We start from the raw sequence: 24117 nt of genomic DNA, 5'->3' as shown, positions 1-24117 counted from the left end.
TTCAGTCTTTCTTTACTGCTGTGCTGTAAGTTGGAGTGATGTCCCCCTCCCTCCTTCCTCCCCCCCGCCCCCAGCAGCCAATCAACAGAACATTGGTAAGGTAACAAGACTGAAGCTCCCGGACACCTGCATTGCTATAAATTTTCCAGTGCCCCATCTAGTGGTATGTATGCGATTAGCACTCTATCTGAAAACACCTTAGTCTGCTTCCAGTTACACTGAGTAGGAGAAACAACTTATTAACTTATCTGAAAGCCGTTGCATTGTGGAGTGCTGGCACAATGCACGGAGATGGCTAAAGAATAACATTTTAAATAGTAGAATGAATTATCTGCAATGTACATAGTGCAATTTAGTGAAAAAAAACAACCACAAAGTCTAAAATGAATAACGCTTGCATATTTATTGAACAGATTCTAAAATAGTTAAAATACAATGGGTACTTATAGTGCTTCATTAAAGATCACATTGTTACAAAAGCTTGCTCTTTTATCAATACACAAATGCAACCATACATAAATGCCACAACTGCTTAATACTGATTAACTGCTCTATTATATACAGCACAGCTCATAGGCTCTAATCATACAGTATAACACTTGGAAAGGAAAAATAAAAGCTAACATAGGCAAAGCATGCAGTCGCATTTAACAGTCAAAGCTACAACAGCCCACAGCGCTGTCTGCACTGCAAAGGAAGATCTAAAGACGAGATTCTATTAAAAAAATCAACCATAAAAAATAAGGTGGGCTTCCAGATTGTGTCTAACACAACAGCATTCTATGAGTAGTTTACTTAATAGTTTTTTCACTGAGAGCAAGAACAAAAGTGTAAAATGACCTAAATGAATTTTCATATTTTCAGGACTAAAAAAACAAATTTGCAAAATTATTAGCTGCCTCGCTCCATAAAACAAACAAAACTAAATCCTGACATGGGCCACAGGACATTCAGAAACCTGCCCCTTTGCTTTAAATGTACTTTCTATTAAAAAACACAAAACAGGATAGAAATTTCTACGAGTTATTGCTATTTCTCTCTAATAAAGGAATGGGAAGTAGATTAACTTTTACGTAAATTACAGTTTTGTGATTGCTCCCGCTACAACAGTTGCTTGTTGGTGAATCTACCCAGTACAGAAACAAAAAAGAGAGAGAGAGAGAGAGAGAGAGAGAGAGAGAGAGAGAGAGAAAGAGAGAGAGAAATGAAAAGAGAACTTTTCTCACTTGCTCGGTTAGCAGTTATTTACCCTAGAAAAGACTGAATTTAAAAAGCCACACTGAAACCAAAGTCAGTCCCGCCTAAAGAACAACAATCAGGAAAAAATACCAACACCTTCTTAGAACAAGAAAAAAAAATAAAATAAAATAAAAATAACTCCCATCAGAGCTACCTTGCCAAGGAGCATGTTTAAAAGTCCAAAATAGCACCATTCATCAGTGTCTCATATCCTGTGGCAGCTTCTCTGTCACTTACCACAAGGAAACAATGTGTTTCAAACAACTATTTCTATACATCAAAAGTGTACATGAATTAAAATATAGAGATATAACGACAATGGATGAAAAGAATCTAACAGGTATGCTACATCTAAATGAACAAAATACATAATAAGAGGGGACTCTCAGCCTCTGCAAGGTTACTGTCGTTTTGAAGAAGAAATTGTGGCTGTACTAATGAAGAGATATTTTGGAGTTGTTTGAGTAGAGGAAGACATTGCTGTGGTAGAAACAGGCCGCGAGGCCCACCTGTACTGTGTGTAAACATGGATTCACAGTGAGGATATTGTCTATACCTAGGCTGTAAAAAATGATTTATGGTACAATTTGACCGTTTGTATTTCTCTTAAGCAAGGCTCAGAGTCCCGTAGATTCTTACACTTTATGATATACACAAGAACAATCCCCAATATATGACATTATGACCTTATCAACAACCATAAACCAAATGCACTACACATGGAAGAAGTATGATTTAAAAAAAACAAAAAAAGAAAGGAAAAAAAAAAGCAAGAGGTAATTTAAGTGACATGACGTCCGCATCCATTTTCCGGAGTCAGGAATGCATTGGCCTCACTGTTCTCCTTGCGGATGACCTTGATAGACAGTTGAAGGGCTCCCTATGAACAGAAACAGATGAATATTGGTTTTGTTGATAGTATTTATTATTATTATTAACATTTATTTATAAAGCACCAACATATTCCGCAGCGCTGTACAATAAGTGGGTTTCATACACTGGACATACAGAGTAACATATAAAGCAATCAATAACCGATACAAGAGGTGAAGAGCCCTGCCCAAAAGAGCTTACAATCTACAAGTACATGTGATTTGGAAAGAACAATAGTGACAATAACCATGGAATTAGCTAAGAATCTATACATTTAGATGGATCAGATTAGCAGGGTTATTAACAAAGTGGAAGGCCGGATGCAAAGTAGGCACAATAAACCACTTGTTTGTACTTTGCATCCTGCCTTCCACCCTAGATGGATTGATACAGTCCTCTGGGCTCTGTTTTGGAGCACAAAGACCAGCTGGCAGCCCCACAAATACAGAGGTCACCCAGCAGGCTGCAATGGGGCCCTGTACTTAGCCCTCGCCCCATGGCTTGCAGCAAGGACAGGGCTGGCCTATGCCCACCGATGGTGCACCTTTCAGACCCCGGACAGAAGTACTCACTGCATAAAAACTAGAGGATGCGCACTTGTACCATTTAGTGCTTTAGGACTTCTGTCAGGGGTCTTCATAATCCTTAAGGTCTCCTACATATTTAAACTAAAATAGATAATGGAACAATGCTAAAAGTTCAGCTTGATTTCAGTGAGTCACATTTCAGTTTCAAAACATTTTTACTGTTTTACCTTCTACTTTACCAACATCACTGAATGGATGGGTGCAACTGACAAACGTTCAAATACAAGTTACAAGAAAGGAATGACAGATGCACCTAACTTCTGACTGCCTCACACAAAGCATATTTACAAATCCCACATTCCTTAAATATCTGAGGTGCCATATATTCCCATAAAATCAGTTGCAAATCCATCCTTAAAAATTGTGTTTAGTAATGTGACAAGCTTTAATTGCCGATAGCAATGTCAACTGGGTCACATGATATATACAAGACACAAAAGCACTGATAATTAGTCAGTTTAACCATGCCCATTAGTTATATCATGAGTTATTATAGCGCTAAGAGAAGTAAGTTGGGCTACATGAATGACTGAATCTTTCTCCCCTTTTTGACACTTTTCTTAAATGCATGTTAAACAGTAATAAAATATCCCAATATTAATTTATTTATTTTAATAAAATCCCAAAATTAGCCGACTGCCCATTGGACTGGCATGCAAGCTAACATTACAATCTTTCTCTTAATTTAGAGTCAACAATTTCTTTTCTGGTCCAATATGGAAAATTATCTGTAGCTGGATTTAGATGGGCGTTAGTGTTTAGTCCTGCTGCTGAGCTGCACTGAGTACTAATACCCTAATGTACTAATGTGCCAAGTGTTGCTTGGATTGACCTGTTGGGAATCATTCTGGGTCCCCAGTTTGATTACCAATAAATCTGCTCCTAAATTTCCAACCAGTCTCTAGATATTGCATATTAGTAGGTCTTTAATAGTAGAATGCAGGCCCATGTTTTCAAAACAGTGGCAGACAAACGTCTTTCAGCATTTTACATTTTGATAAAGAGTAACCAGGATCCAAATTAGCCATAAGGAAGCCAGTCATGTGTATTTCAATTAAGAAGCTGTAGATCAACAGAGCCGTCTTTTTGACAGAAAGTCGACCGTTTAAACAGAATTCTTTAAGCTGGGCATGTTTGCAGGATGTGGGAGGTAGCAGCAAGATATCCAACTTGCACACAGACTGCAATCTGGGAAACATTCCCAAAGCATTGTGGCGGCAGTTCCTTTCAGCTGTGAAAATATTTAGGCAGTTGAAATGCTGCCACATGTTTGAATGCAATTTCTTAATAAATTAAAAAACTATTTTTATGGACTCTTATTAATACAATAAGGAAAAGGTAAGTTGTTTTGATTGGTAAGTAATGTACATCACTTAAGGCCCACTTTACCAACTGCATTAGCTTCAAGTGTAAAAAAATACTTAGGAAGGAATTATCCTCCATTTATGTACTCCAGCTCTATATAGTGGGTTCAATAAATATAGCAGTTGTAAAGCAGTAGCCAGGGTGGTGGCCGTCTGCCCTGAAAGCCAGTTAGTTAGATTTATGGGGTGAATGCTTATTTCTTTTTCAAGATATTGATGCAATCTCAGCCTGAAGGAAAGTTAGGAGAGATCCGGATGATCATTTATTTTCTTCCTAAGGTAATCCTGAAGCTTGAGTAGGATGACTAAATCCATCTTCATATACCCTAAAGGACATGTAAACCTCCCACAAAGACATTTAATTAGAGAACAGCCTCTTTGAAACATTAAAATACCTGCCACTCTGGGAGTTAAAAGGTTAATAGTAAGGCTGCAGCATCCCCTTACCCACTTCTCCTTCTCTAACCCACTCGCCCCGCTCCCTCAGGAATTTACTTTGGCTGTTGGCTACTGAGCATGCTCAGTTCTTCTCAGCTTACTTAACACGCCCTCTAGTCTAGCAGCCAATGAAGAGCTGTCTGCTCCAGCAGTGCACTCTGCTTAAGAAACATGTGTCAGCAGGACAATGGCTGCGGAGAGAAAGTTGCTATTTGTCAGAGAAAATAATGATGGTGCCAGTGAACATTGGGGATATATGCAATACAAATGATGCCGTTTGGGTGGGGGAGATGTACTCAACCTTTATGCATAATAAGAAAATGTAGGGTTTATATGTCCTTTAAAGGAGAAGGAAAGGTAAAAACTAAGTAAGCTTTATCAGAAAGGTCTATGTAAATACAGCCATAAGCACTCACAGAAACGCTGCACTGACTTCTATGTGCAAAGATTTCTTGTGTCTGTAATTCATGTGCCAGAGACAGGAAGATCTCTGCTGACTCCTCTCTCCTGCTCCCCCCTCCCTCAAGAATGCTAAGAACTCACTCCCCTCCCCCCTTAGGAATGTGGATCTGAGCCAATCAGCAGGAAGCTGACCCATAGTCTTACAAACTGAGCATGTTCACCGGTCTTGGTCTCGGTGCAGGAGTGAGGCATTATGGGAACTTTCTTTACAGAGCTCAGCGTTTTTTCTTCCTATGAGGCTTCTGATCATCAGGTGAAATATGGGGAGACTTAAGGGCACTATTGAGAGAATTGAAGGTATGCCTGCAGCTTGAGATTAACTCTTTATTAGCCTTTCCTTCTCCTTTAATAAAAAACATAAATAGGGTGCCAGACCTCCATATCACACAAGGGCTTAAGCAGGGGGTGCAGAGGCAGCAGTTAGATATTGGATAATTTTACTACCCTGGCACCAAATGTCTGGGCCTAAAGTACTTCATGATGATCCATGGCTTCACTTAGAGGATCAGTAACATCAAAATTGTTTATTTGAACTGTTGTGCTATTTATGTCTATCCTGTACATGTAAAAGTTCAAGGAGTGCTGTTTCTGACTGTTTGCTATCAGAGATGCCATATTCATCCATGTTGCTCTAGGGATGCACAAAATCAATAACTTTTGGATTCATTTTCCACTTTTTTATTATCTCTTAACGAAACAAAGCCCTATCCAGTATATTTTGCTCAATGGAGTCTTAGATAATATATATTCATAAAAAAAGAATGTTCAATCCCAGTGAATTATTCTTTCCCAGCACCATTTTGCTTTCTGAAACCTTTATCTCACTCACAGGCTTGCATGGTGTCCCTTTTCCATGACTCAGTAAATATAGATTTCTGCACTGCCTTGCAAGCTCCCAGTCTATTAAACTAGAATCTGACTCTCTTTGGGCTGCAAAACACTTTTCACATTTTTTCTGATGAAAAATAATTAGAAAAATGCTTGATAAATAAGCCAATTCATGAAACACTTCCCAACGGTACAAGGTACCGTTTATTTATTATTATTACAAAATTTTCATTATATGCTTAAAATGGAGTCCATGGGTGATGTATAGAACAAAGCAGAAATAAAGACAGCACTCAAGCAAAATTTCAGCTGGGGAGCTTACCCCATTTAATATGCCAATGTACCACAAAAAAAATCAACGTTTTGGGGGGGGCACTCACTCCCTTCATCAGGAGGGACTTTGCGCCACAGAAAATTGCTTAAAGGAACAGTAACATCAAAAAATTAAAGTGTTTTAAAGTAATTAAAATATAATGTGCTGTTGCTCTGCAAAAACCTGGTGTTTTTGCTACAGAAAAGCTACTATATAAATAAGCTGCTGTGCAGCCATGGGGGCAGCCATTAAAGCTGGAAAAAAAGGAGAAAAGGCACAGGTTACATAGCAGATAACTAGTAGATAAGCCCCATATAATGGGGGTTTATCTGTTAGTAACCTGTGCCTTTTCTCCTTTGAATGGCTGCCCCAATGGCTACACAACAGCTAAACTTATATAAACTATAGTAGTCTTTCTAAGGCAAACACACCAGTTGTAGCAACGCAGGGCAACAGTACATTATATTGTTATTACTTTTATACACTTTCATTTTGTGGTGTTACTGTTCCTTTAAGGTGAGTGCAGCTGTGAATTTTTTTGTTTGCTACAATTGAACGTCCATAGGAGATGGCCTTTCTGTAATTCAGGATTTTCAGGATATGGGGTTACCAGATAATGGATCCATTATCTGTACATATTATTATTAGAATGTGTATCTGTGAAATGCAATTTATATCTTTTGCTCATCCCGAATGTATGCAAGTGTGCATGCAGGGACTTTTGGCTTCTCCCTATGAAGGCTGTAGCGCTATATGGTACTGTGGCTGCCTTGGAAGGAACTTTCTGTAACACACTGCACCAATCAATACTGGCATATTTGCCATATGTGTGACTTCCAAATGTGTTATGACCAATAATCTCAAAATGAATATCCATTAAAAAAAAATATTTGTAGTAAACTGTAACAAGTACTACTTACTAACTTTTATTTAAAGGACAAATAAAAGCACAGTATGCAACACACAAAGTCACATTTCAAGCTTGCCCCCCTTTAAGCCTTCTGTTATTGCTTCTAACTACATAAAACAACACATGCTGCTAATGGAAAAATCAAGCCTTCTAGTCTTAGTCACTCTTTGACTTGCTTATTTACCAGCTTATGTGCCAAAATCTCTGCCTGCCAAGATGAGTCACCCCACATCCAGACTCTGAGAACAAAAGTTATGTACAGTATACAAACTTCCCTTCTACACCCTACTATCTGTGAGCACACAGAACATAAGTATTGATCATTTGTTTAGGGCCAAAAGGAGATAAAGTCTAATTGAAGAGAAGAGGCAAATATATGTACAAGTCAGTTAAAAAGAGAGAATTTTCCTATTCTGCTTATTTGCAAGGCACTAAGGCATTATAGGTGGGAACAAAATGCCTGCATGGTATCTGGTTAAACCAGACTGAATGAACTAGCATGTTTATCAAGGCCTTTTGGCTTTTTTATATTTTGCAATTAATCAGAACTGCTTTAAAAAGTCAAATCCAATTGTTTCTGATGAGATGTTACAGTTCAGCAGCACCACTGAATTATAACACCCTACCACTGTAAGTTCCCAGAAAATAAAGTGGATTCAACTTAATCAAATTGTCTATGGGGGACTTACTGAATCGATACAAATCGGGGTCGGATTTGTGAAATACTGAACAGAAGAATCCTGAAAGATTCCCAGCCGTTGGATAATTTTCTCATTTCTGGAAACTTCTCTGTCAGTAAAAAAAATCTTAACAAAGTGACACATTTATTAGGTAGCTTTTAGAATGTTTTATACCCTATTCCTATAAACTTATTTGTCTTCTGCCTCTGTGCAGCTTCCAAATATGGTCAATTACCCTGGAAGCCAAAGACTGAGGCTAAAACTGTATTTTTAAAGGGGTTGTTTAAGTTAACTTTTAGTGTATTATAGAATGTACTATTTCTAGTAACTTTGCAGCTGGTCTTCATTATTTTTTTTTAATAGTTTTTGCATTATTTGCCTTCCTCTTCTACATTTTTCTTGCTTTCAAATGGGGATCACTGACCTGAACAGCCAAAAATCTACTGCTGTGTGAGCTTACAGTTTTATTATTGTTATTGCTCCTATTAATATTCCTAATTTTCATTCGCACCACTGCCTGGTTTCTAGGTACACATGGCCCCAGCAACCAGATAGCTGCTGAAATTCTAAACTTTAGAGCCAATGAACAAAAAGCTAAATAACTGAAAAACCACAAAAAGTTAAAAATGAAAACCAACTGTAAATTGTCTCAGCATGTCAGTGTTATACTAAAAGTTAATTTAAAGGTAAAGAACCCCTTTAACACCACGCATTAATGGACATTCAGTTACAAAGAGCTAACAAGTTTATAAAGGCATGTCTTTTTATGCTACACGAATACCAAAACTGATACCATTGTTTTACACCAATCTAGACCTGGCATAACCCATTGAAGTAAATCCAAAATATTATATGTGAAAAATGTTTGTATGAAATGCTGTGTAAAAATTGCAGCACTCAACACCAGGTTTTACACAGCTTTTTTGAGCTACAAATTTGTAAAATTCATTACACAGCTTTTTACACACTGTACTATATTAAGTTTGGAAAGTTTAAAATTCATAACTGACAAAATAAATTAAATTCATAAAATTCAATGCAGTCTGCAGCTCCATTCATAGTGAAGCCATTAAGTAACTTTTGGGTGTGCTGCCTGTGACTGGGAAAACAAGCTCTTATACACCTTGGTCAGTGTTTCAGGAATGTTTAAAGAGTGTTACTGATATTGCAACACGCTCTGTGGATCAAAAGCAAGTTGGATTGTTTTTAAACAAATGCTGTGCCAGGTGCCTGCTAAAAGGTACAATACACCCTGTTGTGCAAGACTGCTGGGGAACAATTGACTATTTCTTGCTGCTCATTTTGGGCCATGGCACATGGAGTCTTGCCCTAAGACAAGCATTTCCAGCTTAATATTGTGGAAGGTATATAAAGTTTGGGAAATATTTCCAATACAATCTGCTAGTGTGCTTTGAACTCTACATGTCCCTTTGACTTAATAACAATAATTTAAAGTGTGTTGTTGCTGAGACTGTGAAAAATATTTTTGACAAAATGTAATATTTTTGTGTCAGACATATGTATTATAAATGTATCAATGTATCTTAATACAGTGAGACATCAATGTTACATGTTTTTGTGTCCCCCACCAATACATAATGCAAAATGCATTTCCCTGATTTTACACCATTTTTTTAGCCCCCTTAAGAAACAAAAATGGGGGTTCTACTGTATGTATTTTGTAATAAAATTACCTTCGGGTACCTCCAATCTGTCAGTATGGCTCCAAGTGGGTCCCAAGTGCTGCTGCTTGTAGGACATGGCCAGTTAGCCTACAAATCAAACATGCAAAAGAAATGGTAGGTCAGTGCCATAATTTTTATTTTTTATTGGTACCGCATACATTTTAAACAAATATTAAGCCTGAGTGAAAAGGACTGATGCCTTTGCTCAGTTTGCAGGGCTAGCATAGTGCTTAAGGGGACAGCAGCTTTACTGTACCCAGTTATGCTTTATATGGACCAACAATCTCAAAAATAGTTTTTTTTGTAGCTGCAAACACAATGAATAAGCTACACATTTTGTACAGTACTATTTACCAGTTATGCACATAGACATGTGAGGTGTATACAATTGTGTATTACTAATATTTGCACATCTTAAAATCCAACTCACTCTGAATTTTCAGATAATTTTGGGCTGAGAACTAGGTTATTTATGAGATGGACATATTTTGAGGTCCACAGAAATACTAATAGCAGGGCTAATAACCTGCTCAAAATTAATAAAGTTAACTAATGTCTGCCCATGTTAGGTCAAATTCAGATTCAGCTATTAGTCTATGCAATCATTTATGGTACCATAAAGTATACTGCATTTGTCTTTTGTCAGCTCTGTCATTTTGTCAACCTGCATCCATATGTACTTACCTAGTGGCCACGTTTATTTAGCTGTGGAAGTAAGGGGTGCATTTAACTGCCCTGTACTCATGAACAAAAGAATCCACTACATCTGTGATTCTAAAAAATGTCTTTACTTTTCTATACGTTTTAAAATACATGTTCTTTTTGCCTGAACTGTCTAAGTTACACTTACGGCAGTGTCACATTATAAGTGTTTTGTTAACAAAACAATTTTCCGCTCAGCATAAATGCTCAGAATCTACCATTATTCATTCCTATAGAAATAACCTGCACCTACAAGTCCTCTGATCTGCAAGTTAAGTTGCAAGTGCAGACAATTGCCATAGGAATGAAGGGAAGGCTACTCAGAGGATTTTTTCACCTGCCCAGCTAGGCAGAAATACCCTTAGGCAGAATTGTATACCCTGGGATATTGTATATGTACAACTATATGGGTATACTGCTTTCCTTACATGAGAGATTTCATAGAAAGTGTGGCCTAGCCCCACCAAGGGGTCAGAAACTGGTATGCAACTCAAATTGTTTGCTATTAGGAAGTCAAACCTATAAAAAGTACTTTATGTGCATGTAGTAGTTCCTGTCTACAAATACCAGAAAGTTCAGGTGAGTACCCTTCTAGTAGCAAATCTGCAACATTGTGCTGTAGTTAAAAAGGTGTACCCTCTAGCAAATCAGCTACACAGTGCTGCAAATAAAGAAAATTCTGAGTGCCCCTCCAACCCCTTTATTAACATGCTATGAGGTCATAGCTTGGAACCCAACCCAAGCAAGGTGGATTGAGAGGTTTGAAAAATATTGAACATGAACAGAATTTTATTTTGCACTTCCCTTTTGTCAGGAAACTACAGTGGAACATGTAAGAGACCAAAAGTTAACAAGGTAAAGAAAACCTTCTCCTCTTGCATGCTCCGCTTCATTAAAGTAATGACAAACCCTTTTGCCTGCTCACATGAACACTGCCTATGTATAGCCGGCTATATACACTATATGCCCAAGTTATGCAAACATGCTTATAGATCTGACTATGAAGATTTTCATCCAGGTCATGGTATATCTAGTATAAGTAAATCCAAAGCAACTGGACTTGCTAAGTAATCCTTGAAGACGTTTCACTACTCATCCAAGCAGCTTCTTCAGTTAAACTGGCAGAAGCTGCTTGGATGCTTATAGATAAGTGCTTCTGCTCCTTTTTCAATATTTAAATTTTTTCATTGTTTTGCTTTGCTTTATTAAAAGTATTAAAGCACCAAACAAAAAGAAAGACACACCACTTTTGTTGTTTTTGCTTTTGCCCAATATCTATATATAAGCCCTGGAGAGCTTCAGAATTTCTGAATTCATATGCATGTATACATATGGCTGCTGCTGCTGTGCTGCTTCCAACAGACATGGGCCCAGTGCAGCTTGATTTTGAGTCTGTCAATGTCCCCTTCACTTACCTTTCAGGTTACTCCAGTGATGCCAGTTCTTTTTAACTTTGTTACTAGCTCTAGTGTCCTTACTAAATGTTAAAATCCCAAAACATGTGTTTGAACCTAAGAAGTCTGAAAACTTCAGATCTGAACATTTTACTCTTGCTGCACAGCTGCTATCACCCATTCACTTAGATCGTATAGGGGATCACTTGAGGACAAATAGATCTCATGAAGAGTCAAATCTGACTGGTGGCCTCCGGTTGTTGATGAGCGTTGTTTATTAATTAGTTACCTGCGATCAGTGACAGTTGGAAGGGTGCAGGAAGCAAGATGGACCCCAGATGTTAGCTTAAGTTACAGTGAATTTATATGGTCCCTTTTGTTGTAAATCAAAGAAGATTTTATATCACAAGGTGCTCAGTGTGGGTGGGACAGGTCTCAGCCAGTCAGGTGACTGTACAGACAAATGCACCTTCCTATATTACAACACCACATCCCACTGCCTTTAGAATTCTTCTCATCCATCTGCAATGTTGTAAACCACAATCGCCTCTGTACGCACCATGAAAGATAAACCATACAGGTTGGATAGAGATGCTGTGTGTAAAAGCTAAAAAATCATTGGCATGTACAAAATGTATTGTAATCTGTTGCTAAATTATTCTAATTTCTATTGATACTCCCTTAATTCTACAGCTATTAACCACTGATTTTTATTTTGTTTTCCTCTACTTATTTGCCTTGACCATGAATGTGACAGTGTTTTGAGTGCACTGAAAATTCAGCCATTGTCCCTGAGGGAACCTTGGACGCGTTCCAACCGGCTTCTGAGATGGGCGGAGCTAGACAGCGTTCAGTAGATACAAAGCTGGTTGCAAAGCTGCCATTCTGCCCACCATCGAACAGAATCGCCAAGCTGATAATAATAAAACAATGCATTATTATGTCTCTTACCATCTCCAGGCAGCCTTGGGACTGCATTTTGGTCATTTGCACAAGGAGAACAATCTGAAATGGAGAACAATATGAATTACATAATCATAAAATGAGGATCAGAAAAAGCAATAATTAGTGCACATTCTCAGTTTTTCAATGCAAAGTATGATACAAAATAGCAGTTTACCTTGGGATTATTTCCTTACAGTCTAATATATCCTCGGTATCTGCTATAAATGCCAATAGGTACATAACAGACATGGCACCTTTGCATTGCTCATGACACAGAACAGATACCTATACATGTAATTAGTGATCGAGAGCTACTGCTGGAATTAGAACTTTGAAATTAGCCACAAGTAATTCCCAATTAAACAAACTGCACAAAAACAGCCATCACTAGTCCATTTCATTACTGCCAGACATACCTGTCCTATGCAGCTCAGCAGAACAAAAGCCATATTTCCCGCAGAGTTCTGATAATGCAGACTCACTAAGCACCGTATTGTTAGAAATGCCAGCCTACCTTACTTAACCTTTCTAGAAACCAATAGTCATACCAACAAAGCAATGCCAGGCTTCCCCCTTGTTATTCATACTGTGACCCCTATCCTGGCCACATACATCCTTCTATTTATATTGCATGTCTTATTTTGTTGTTGGTATTCTGTTATATTCTGCAAAGTCTACATAAAAAAAATAACTTGGTAAGAGCAATACATTTCAATTAATATTGAAAATGCAGCAAATTATGTACAGAGCCAATCTACCTAGAAAATATCACTAAACAAGTCTAAATAATGATATATCTGCCTACTAAACAAAGCTGGCATCACCTAGGGAGTGAATGATGGGTGAGTGAACCACCCTTCTAATAATACCAAATACAATTCTATGAAGCGTTCCGGCTCCTGCTGTGCCCCAGGACAAAGGTACAAGTTATTTTAATGAGGGTTTCCCTTTTTTCTTCCAAAGCTGTCTGCAACTCCATTGATCATTAGGCTAAATACACAGACACAAATAGAAGACACCTATTGCACAGAACACAAACACCCTTTGTGCCATCACCTGCTTGTAATAAAGAGCCGGTGCCATCTGTTGCCCATCAGCTGTTGCCCGGCTACAACTCCCAACACTGTGGCTTCCCAGGAACTGTAATAAAATATTCTGGGAGCTGCAGGTAGGATTTCTCTCCAAATAGAAACATGTATACTTACCAGCAGGCAGCAGCCAACAAAAAAACTGACCTATAAAGTGCAGCAATTAGACTGCTAGCACGCCATCTGCTGGCTGAAAGTGGCATCTAATCACTCAGGTCCACTGGCAGAGGTGGGGGGGCTGTCAGTGCAGCAAGACTGTGGCCCCATACTGCTGCCGGTAGGATGCTAGGGCTTTGCAGTACAGTATCAGCTGGAGGGCTGCCGGTTGCATTACATCCCTGATGAATATGTCGATGATATCAAACGATCGTTCGGCATTATAAGGTGTCTACCTTCGCCCACATAGGGCCCCTATGATGTTAGGGGCCCCCAGCAAATGCCCTCTCTGCCCTAGCCTAGCAGCGGCCCTGCACACAATGAGCACAGGCAGCGCATGTGGAGCCGGCGGGATGATGTCATGCAGCTCTGTAAGTAGTAGCGCCGGCCGGGCGGCGCGGTGTCCCTCCGCTCTGTGCTGCACACAAAGTCCCAGCTGAGGGGCAAGAAAGTGGCACAAAGCGGGAAGTGTGCGAGAGGGTTTTGCTTAGATACTTACAGGCAGCCGCCCCTGCTCGCTGCTTCCTCCCTCTCTCCTCACTTCTACATAGTTAGCAAAGAGCTGCCTTTAAGGAGGGCATTTTGTGTGCAGGAGTCTCTCTGGGAGAGTGGTGCTTGGTACTTCTGCTGAGAAGCGCAGCCCCGAAAGAAAGTGAGAGAGCGCCTCTCCTGTAGCCAAGGCAGGGCTTTGCCTGTGATGTAGATGCTGAATTAATGAGCTAATTTGGATGGGCCCCCTGGCAGCTTTCCCAGGGCCTCCGCTTGTACAGCTGCACAGTCAGACTGCTTAGTCTGCAATAATCTGCAACTCAAAGTCCCCCCACTGTCTGCCATCCACCGCATTCCGCCCAATAGCAGCCACGACCACCGCCTGTAGCCCCGCCCTCTCAAGGGCACGGCCCCGCCTCTTCATTGCCTCCTCTTTGCTGCGGGTCGGGGGCTGGAATTCAATGTACCCCCCCACCCTAAATCGTGCATAGCTCAGTCCTCGCATGATCCCTGCTTCTCCCACTCTGCAGACAGGAGCCGGCCCCTCTCAGGCTGCGCTGGAAGCCATTGGCCCCTACAAGCATCAGTTACACGCTGCAGGCAGCTCGGCTCTGCCCCCCTTCCTCGCTGTCTCTTCTACAAATAAGGTGACAGGAGATTGGTTAGGATCCCAGTCATGAACCCTGGCCGGGCTGCTGCACACAAATGGCTGGCTGCCAGGGAGAGGGGGAGCCGCATACTGTAATCAGAAACCTGCAGCAGAGGTCGTTTAAGGCAACGGGGACAGAGACGTGTGGCTGGGCTGCCTTCTTCCCTTTTTTGTGCATGTCTGTGGCGGAGAGAGAAAATGGTGCACTGCTTCCTTTGTTACAACCGTCCCACTTACATCACCTGTGGTCCAACCTGCAGGGGATTCTTGCACTACTGCTCCCTAGTCCCTGTACAGTGGGGAATGCTGGGAGCTGTAGTACAACTTCAGGCTACAGGCTGAATATGATTGCTATAGTTGCTATTTTCGGTGTTAATTGAAGATCCCCTCTAATATAGATTATGGGGGATCATTTACTGTCTCAAAATAACTCTTTCTTCCCTACTATCACTTGTACATGTAAATGTCAGCTATGTTTATACTGATATGTCCTTATGGGAGGTATATAGATGCTGATAAAATGTAAATGGAGGGAGATATATAGATGATTATAGATACTAATATAAGGGATTGATGAATTATTATAGATATAAGGGAATGCAGGTCGGGATATATATCTATATCTATCTTAAATACCAATATGAGGCCATACAGGGACAATATAGATCATTTTTTTCGATACTGCTAGCATATTCTGCAGTGCTTTCTTACAGAGATCATACGCCATTCATTTTAGTCCCTCCCTTAGTGGAGTTACAGTCTAGACTGTATAAATAGTAATATGAGGTCATGCAGGGACATATATAAGTGATTATAGAAATTCATATGATGTAATGCAGGGAGATATGCTGCAGTGAAGGCAGAATTAGGTATGGCAGTAACAGGTATATATAAAAAGAGAGAGTAGTAGGCAGACTGATATAAAGCTTAAAAATATATAGCTATTGTTATGAGGTAATTCATGCTGAGAATATTGCTTGTTCTGACTATGATAATCTCTCCAAACTACCTTACACATTGTTACTGGGAAAAAAAATATATTGTATGTAAAAATAGAATCTGTGGGTACATTTTGAAATAAACCATGAAGTAAAACAAGGCTGGCACTGTTACCACTCCAACAGAGCTTGTTCTGTTCTTCCAAAAATATATGGTTCTGGGCAGTACAAATATTATTTATGAGTAAGTTTAAAGTCTATCGTCTGAAGCCTGGGCATTCAATTGCCATGTCAGCCCATGGTAACAGAGCAAGTCACTTTTTCATGTGGTGCCCCAGGCACCAAGAATAGGAATTTGAGCTGCTGAAACCTTCACTGGGTTAAAACCAGTAGCCAGACAGAGACAGGGCTCTGCCCTCTGTTGCTGAATCTGAGTTTCAGAGCTGTACAAAAGGGATATAAAATAGAAAGTGATTATAGCAAGTGTTACTCTAAATTAATGTCTGCAAAAATGCATGTACGTGTATGAATATTATCAGACTATAGGAAAATAAGTGTTCAGGGAATGTAGAAAGGATGGGTCAGGTTCAGTCAATAATTGCCAAGAGAATCAGGCAAGGTGCATCTTTTTATTCTGTTGCAGTGGGTGAGAGATGCTAAAGACCAAACAGGAGGCAATAGGGGTGGACAGCCCAAGACTTGGACTGAAGAGACAGTGAGGGGAATTTTTGGGATTTGTATATACTGTCTGGTTTTGAAAATAGCACATATGCAATGTGATATTCTGTTGGATGGACTATCATGCTGGAGTGTTTTAATTATAGTGCCACTGAAAAGGTACAGATGACTACAAACATAAGGGGGTTCACATTCCAAGGTCCATTAAATATTGTATCAACCCTTTATAAGATACTTTGGCTCTTTCTCCAGAGATCCAGACCAAATGGAAGAACAGTGAAGACAACATCATTCTAATTTGCCCCTGATTGATAGGGAGTCTTCGGAAGACTGGCTAGTAGTGTACTAGGTTCTGTTAAATCTATTACAGGAATGGGACCTGGTAACTAGAATGCTGGGGACCTGGAGTTTTATAGGTAAGGAGTTTTTACATAATTTGGATCTCCATACATAAAAAAACATACTTAAAAAACACTAAAATTTAAACACTAAATAAACCCAGTGGGATTGTTTTGCCTCCAATAAGGATTAATGATATTTTACTTAGGCTTAAAGGAGAATGCAAGTCAAAATTTAAAAAGCATACTGCCCAATAGTCCCCCTATTGTTTCGTAAAAACCCCATACTTTTGGCTCACCTAATCAAATATTTACTCAGTCACACTTACTTCACATTTTCTAGAACAGGCAGCCATCTCTAAAAAGATATTCTCCCTTCCTTTCCCTCCTTGCTTCATACTGCACATGTGTTTCATTCCCTCCCCCCTCCCCTCTGCCAGATCCGCTTCTGATTGGCTGGTGGGCATGTGTAGCTCAGAACAGGAGACAGGATCAAGTTACACACATGCTCAGAGAATAGGAAGGCTGCCGCTGGCACCTACAGGAAGGGGAGAGAGATTTCAGTGATGTCACAGTAGGCTTCACACTGCTGTAGGCTGCCAGCACCATATCTCAGAGAAGCAAGCAGGGATCTTGGAATTTAGATATGCAGTAAGTACTTAAAAAGAATGCCTTTAGACTTACTTTTATATATTTATATTAACCTTTCATTGCCCTTTAAGTACAAGGTACTAGGTATTACTAAAGAGAATAAGGAAATTATTTCTGGATAATGGGTTCCAGATAATGGATCCTATACCTGTATTGTGTTCTGTGTAAATTCTTTCCATATATTATTTTTGAGAAAGCTACATTGTAATTAACATAAAATGCAACGGCATTATGTAAGAACAGGGGAAATCTTGCAAATTATGTAGCAACAGGGGAAAAGTCTGTTCTGCAATGGTAACTTATTGCAGCCTAAAGCAACTTCAGTACTGAAAGGCAGGGCCGGAACTAGGGGTAGGCAGAAGAGGCAGCTGCCTAGGGCGCAACGATTGAGGGGCGCCAGGCAGGAGCCTCTCCTGCCTACCCCTAGTGCTACATTGTCATTGCCTCCGCCGCTTGTCATTAGCGCCGGAGGCAATGATTGATGTAATTGCACCGCCCCCCCCCTGCACCTCCTCCTGTACTTTGGCGCGCATGTGCCATTCGGGGGGGGGCGGGGAGATGGCCGATCGGGTTGCATAGGGCGCCCGGTCGGCTTGGCCCGCCCCTGCTGAAAGGTACTGTCTTGCTAAGTCCGGGACAGGTTTATTCTCTGGTACTATATAATGCCTGTTCTGTCTTTACAAGAACAGGCACGCAACCAGAAATATTTATGTTGTTCTACCTGAAGTAGACTGGTTTAATATAAGTGCTGAACTGGTCGAACTATAGCAAATAAGAAAAAGTTGTGCTGAACTGGTCGAACTATAGCAAATAAGAAAAAGTTGTGCTGAACAATAAATTTAAATTATTTGGCAAGGGTGCAATAAGGCTGAGCACAAAATCCTCTGCACTCACCTATTATCAATAAATATATAGGACATTAAGATACTTTGTGCATATAGGAAACATATATATATATATATATATATATATATAAAAGCTAAAAGGAACACTGTCCACTTTAAACAAAACAGGGATTGTTTGTCCATATAATGCAATATATTCAAGTTGGCCAACTATGCCAGTTATTCCTGGTCTGGCTAGTCCTACACTTTCATCCGATTCATTAAGAATTTTACTTCTTCAATATACATTTTTCAACTTGTAACACAATTTACAGGGATAAATCTTTGAAATGTTTGGCCCTTTTTTTGTTGCCCACCACTGGGATCACCTGAATGTAGCTGGGAATGATGGGAGCTACATGGAGCTGGCCACTGCTCCTGCATAAACTATAGCAAACATGGGAAAGTAGTGCTCATCACTACATTTTAAACGATTAGGGTGGGGTGCAATGGGACCACAAAATTCATTCACACAATGGAATCCAATGACAAAATACACTCAGCTTGCTCCAGTCCAGGATGTACTCCATCCCCAAAAACTGACAGGTTTGCTCTCTCTAGCTCTCCAAATATTTATTAAACTTATAAAAAAGAATTCAGCATTGAGAATAAACTTACTAAAGCTATGTCTGTCATCTAGTGCATTGGGAATTCCAATGCAACTGTTGCTGGCCTGGCTTTTGAAGAATGCTGGGAAAGGAAGACAGGCTTGTAAGTATTTAGGTCCTCTCATCCTCCTGCTCTTTAGATACTTACAGTATCAGTTTGAAGGCTATAGGTACTGGGGGGCAGTGATAATTTAAATTTTATTAAGTATATCTCAGTTATGCATATACACTGCACCTAAGTTACTCATCACTAATACTTTTTCAAAAGTTTAAGATAATAAGATTTATTCAGTTTGGCAAAGAATTAAAAAGAAGTATTTAGCAACTTGGCTAGAGCTCAAGAGCTTTTGCCACACATTGCTCCATTTAGCATCATTATGCTAATTCTATCCAAGCCCACATATCACTCCCCCTTAGCACATCAGCATGACTGAGAAAAAGATGATGTAAGGGAGCCATTTTTCCTATGAAGTAGGTGTTTGGCTTATTCATGCTGCATATAACCTGTTAGTAAGTGCTGGTAAACAAATTAGCATAGCTATAATCATTGCCTCTCCCTGTGCCTTGTGCTAGCAGCTTTGCTTATGCACCTTGGAACACTGCCATGTATTATGTCACACAGAATGGGGCAGAACGTTTTTCTCACTTTCTGTGGAAAACAATACACAATTTTTACAACTTAGATAAGAATTTGCCGAGACCCAAAATACTCCACCTCCGTAAGTCTCTTATAATATATATATATATATATAGATATATATTGTGATTTTACCATTTTGAAAACAATATCTAGTTCCCTTTGCCACAGTCTGGTTTCAAAATAGTCCCTGGCATTTCAGTACACAGAGGCTCAAACAGCCCCCACAATAAATAGTGCCTCTGGCATTTGCCAGAATCCATAGATTGCCAGTCTGGGCCTGCATTTTCCTAATTAGTGGTAGAAAGTGAAATAGGTTTTTATCCTTAATAAAGCTTTTTTGAATTTTTATCCGCTGTCCTGGAGTCCGACGAGTGCATGCTGTTTTGTGCTGGCTATTGAAGTAGACACTGAAAGCCTTGACAACAAAAATAAGCTTATTAATAATAGCTTCCTTGTTATTTTGATGCAGTAGCACTTTGCTTGATGCAGTTGCATGCAATTTGCCACAATTTTAACACAACTGCATGCCCATGTTGTCGTATATTGGACAGTTGCACAGAAGTATTATCTGGCATTAAATCTGAAGTTTGGTGTGCAAGTCACATTTGCACCTGATTCTTTAGGTGTGCAACAGCCTAAAAAATTCTCTTGACGCAATTGCACTACAGTGGCTTGCAAAAGTATTCGGCCCCCTTGAACTTTTCCACATTTTGTCACATTACAGCCACAAACATGAATCACTTTTATTGGAATTCCACGTGAAAGACCAATACAAATGGTGTACATGTGAGAAGTGGAACGAAAATCATACATGATTCCAAACATTTTTTACAAATAAATAACTGCAAAGTGGGGTGTGTGTAATTATTCAGCCCCCTGAGTCAATACTTTGTAGAACCACCTTTTGCTGCAATTACAGCTGCCAGGCTTTTAGGGTATGTCTCTACCAGCTTTGCACATCTACAGACTGAAATCCTTGCCCATTCTTCTTTGCAAAACAGCTCCAGCTCAGTCAGATTAGATGGACAGCGTTTGGGAACAGCAGTTTTCAGATCTTGCCACAGATTCTCCATTGGATTTAGATCTGGACTTTGACTGGGCCATTCTAACACATGGATATGTTTTGTTTTAAACCATTCCATTGTTGCCCTGGCTTTATGTTTAGGGTCATTGTCCTGCTGGAAGGTGAACCTCCGCCCCAGTCTCAAGTCTTTTGCAGACTCTAAGAGGTTTTCTTCCAAGATTGCCCTGTATTTGGCTCCACCCATCTTCCCATCAACTCTGACCAGCTTCCCTGTCCCTGCTGAAGAGAAGCCCCCCCAGAGCATGATGCTGCCACCACCATATTTGACAGTGGGGATGGTGTGTTCAGAGTGATGTGCAGTGTTAGTTTTCCGCCACACATGGCGTTTTGGATTTTGGCCAAAAAGTTCCATTTTGGTCTCGTCTGACCAGAGCACCTTCTTCCACATGTTTGCTGTGTCCCCAACATGGCTTGTGGCAAACTGCAAACGGACTTCTTATGGTTTTCTGTTAACAATGGCTTTCTTCTTGCCACTCTTCCATAAAGGCCAACTTTGTACAGTGCACGACTAATAGTTGTCCTATGGACAGATTCCCCCACCTGAGCTGTAGATCTGTGCAGCTCGTCCAGAGTCACCATGGGCCTCTTGGCTGCATTTCTGATCAGCGCTCTCCTTGTTCGGCCTGTGAGTTTAGGTGGACGGCCTTGTCTTGGTAGGTTTACAGTTGTGCCATACTCCTTCCATTTCTGAATGATCGCTTGAACAGTGCTCCGTGGGATGTTCAAGGCTTTGGAAATCTTTTTGTAGCCTAAGCCTGCTTTAAATTTCTCAATAACTTTATCCCTGATCTGTCTGGTGTGTTCTTTGGACTTCATGGTGTTGTTGCTCCCAATATTCCCTTAGACAACCTCTGAGGCCATCACAGAGCAGCTGTATTTGTACTGACATTAGATTACACACAGGTGCACTCTATTTAGCCATTAGCACTCATCAGGCAATGTCTATGGGCAACTGACTGCACTCAGACCAAAGGGGGCTGAATAATTACGCACACCCCACTTTGCAGTTATTTATTTGTAAAAAATGTTTGGAATCATGTATGATTTTCGTTCCACTTCTCACGTGTACACCACTTTGTATTGGTCTTTCACGTGGAATTCCAATAAAATTGATTCATGTTTGTGGCTGTAATGTGACAAAATGTGGAAAAGTTCATGGGGGCCGAATACTTTTGCAAGCCACTGTATATCTACTGCAGTTGTGTGCAGTTCTCCGAAATGGACAAAACTGCTCTTGCGTTTTGTCATTAATTGGGTACCAAGTATTGCAGTCTGCCTGCCTTCTTTATGGTGTTTCTTGTGCGAGTGACATGTGTGTCCTATGCTTTTGGCACAAGTGTGCTGCTCCTATTCCATTTCTAAATGGAAGGCAGGACGGAATGAGCAGCGCCAAACTAAACCGAAGTACAAAGAGTGCGTATTGACAAAATTTGATAAGTTGTTTTACACATAACTCACTTTGGGGAAATGCACAATAAGGGCTCTGGTACACGGGGAGATTAGTCGCCCGCGGCAAAACTCCCTGCTCGCGGGCGACTAATCTCCCCGAGTTGCCTTCCCCCTGCCATCCCACCGGCGAACATGTAAGTCGCCGGCGGGATGGCAGACGCGGCGGGGCGATTTCGGGAAATCGCCGAAAAAGCCTCGCGAGTCTTTTTCGGCGATTTGCGCGAAATCGCGCCGCCGCGTCTGCCATCCCGCAGATACATGTTTGTATCACCCCAAAATCTTGTGTATGTGCATAGAGCGGGGCAAGCAATATATGATTGACAGCTGGGATTTTTAAATGCCTTTATAATGGGTTTGGATGTGTTAATATAAAAATGAATTTGGGTTTCATGTTTAATTTGAAAAGGACTTTTATTATATAGCTTTTTATGTCTGGGTGACCGGTCCACTTTAAGTGTTCATCAACTGCCAAAGTGCTCAGCCAACACCATGTCCTGTAAAGTCTACTTTGCCCAGAGCCCACCAAAACAAAGATGGTCCTGTATACAGATATTATTCCTACTTAGACATGAATGTAATCTTTCCTTGTAATGTAAAATCACTTCAAGTCATATCAGTGCTACTTGACTTTTCCTGACACTGTCACAGTTTGTATATTTCAATGTACAGGGCTGATCTTCTTTCTTTTCTGGAAATATACCAATATATCTACAGTACATGTCGTCTGTGAGTGTGTGTATGCAAGCATAGTAATAGCTTTTCATTCCAGGAACAAGTATGCTAGCAATTTACAGATTAATATTCAAGGAGCTATAAACCAATTACATAGTTTACAGTAGGTCTAATCTAACAATTGTTTTTTTATAGCTACAAGCATGTGTGTGTTAATTACAAGTGTTTTGTTTGTGCCAGACAATGCTGATGAGAGAAAGTCTGAGCTGTGGGATTTTCAGCAGAGCTGAGGTCCCAACCCACCGCCAGTTTACTTCCAGGACAACAACCTCTGCACAATTGACATCAGCTCTAAGGCAGCAGTTGCTGGAGGCACTGGCAGTTTATAATTTATTGTAGAAATGTGCATATATCTCCCTTCACTTAATTAGGTTAAATAAGATCTTATAAAGTGTTTAAATACTTAAGTAATGCATCCCTTATGAGAATATTAGAAAGCATGACGTTCGCCATATTACCCATTTGTTGGCAAGACTTTAAATGAGACCTCACTGATCAAAATGTATACCTGGTTAGGGCTGTGGCATGTGACTCAAAAAATTCAAACCACATTATGATTTCTTATACTGATTCCTTCATCCAGTAAAAAGAGGTAAACCACTGATGCTCCATTAAGGGATAAGCATACATCACTTAGGTGATGGTTGATTTTGAAGGACCGAGGGGAGTTGTTTATATGGTAACAATGGGTTATTTTGTAATATAAATGTAACCAGGTCCTGTCCAATGCTAGGACCTATCCTACAGTGGAATACAGCTTGGTGGATACAGATCCTTACTGGACTTAAAAGCTTTATCACTTTCAGTAACTGTTTTTGAATTCCTGGAAGAACTCTACCAATAAGATACATTCTAGTTTCTGGAAGACCTTACAAAATTGATTCCTTAGCCTTTAGGTCTTTTATAGTCCGCAATCTTTGAATATAATTCTAAAATTAATTCAGATGATTTTCAATAAGGAGTTGGCATTTAATGCCACCAAAATTAATTATCGGACCTCAAAAATACTACTTATCCTCATCAAGATATTTATTGGATTAAGCTGCGTTTAAAGAATACAAATACTGTAACAAGGGTTGTAAAAAATCAGTTATGAAGGCAAAGATAGAAAACAGGAACAGATTGTGGCACAGGGTAAGACCAACCCCAAAAAGTTTTTTTAGAGAATATTATTAGTAAAAAGATGTAGGTTGACAGTGTGACTCTTTTCTTTTCAATAGAGGAGACATAGAGTTTCAAGTCACAATTGATAGGAGATCACCTCATTGTAGTCAGTGGCTGACACATGATATGGTACATAAATGCTACTTAAA

General features: G+C 39.9%; 1 long non-coding RNA gene across 3 annotated transcripts; it reads right to left on the bottom strand.

Moving 5' to 3' along the window:
* Positions 1 to 379: 379 nt before the first annotated feature.
* Positions 380 to 14501, bottom strand: nrep. Of its 3 annotated transcripts, none has more exons than XR_001171479.3 (4): positions 14164 to 14501; positions 12427 to 12480; positions 9389 to 9466; positions 380 to 2119 (listed from the first exon to the last, which is right to left on the bottom strand). It is a non-coding gene; the product is annotated as a neuronal regeneration related protein (long non-coding RNA). The 3 variants fall into 3 exon arrangements; XR_001923429.2 differs by lacking the exon at positions 14164 to 14501 and adding an exon at positions 13477 to 14126; XR_001923430.2 differs by lacking the exon at positions 14164 to 14501 and adding an exon at positions 13626 to 14126.
* Between the last annotated feature and the right edge of the window lie 9616 nt (positions 14502 to 24117).

Source organism: Xenopus tropicalis, chromosome 1 (genome assembly GCF_000004195.4).
Source record: "Xenopus tropicalis strain Nigerian chromosome 1, UCB_Xtro_10.0, whole genome shotgun sequence".
NCBI lineage: Eukaryota > Metazoa > Chordata > Amphibia > Anura > Pipidae > Xenopus > Xenopus tropicalis.
The sequence above is the reverse complement of the archived record's forward strand: the minus strand, read 5'-3'. Positions and strand labels throughout refer to the sequence as shown.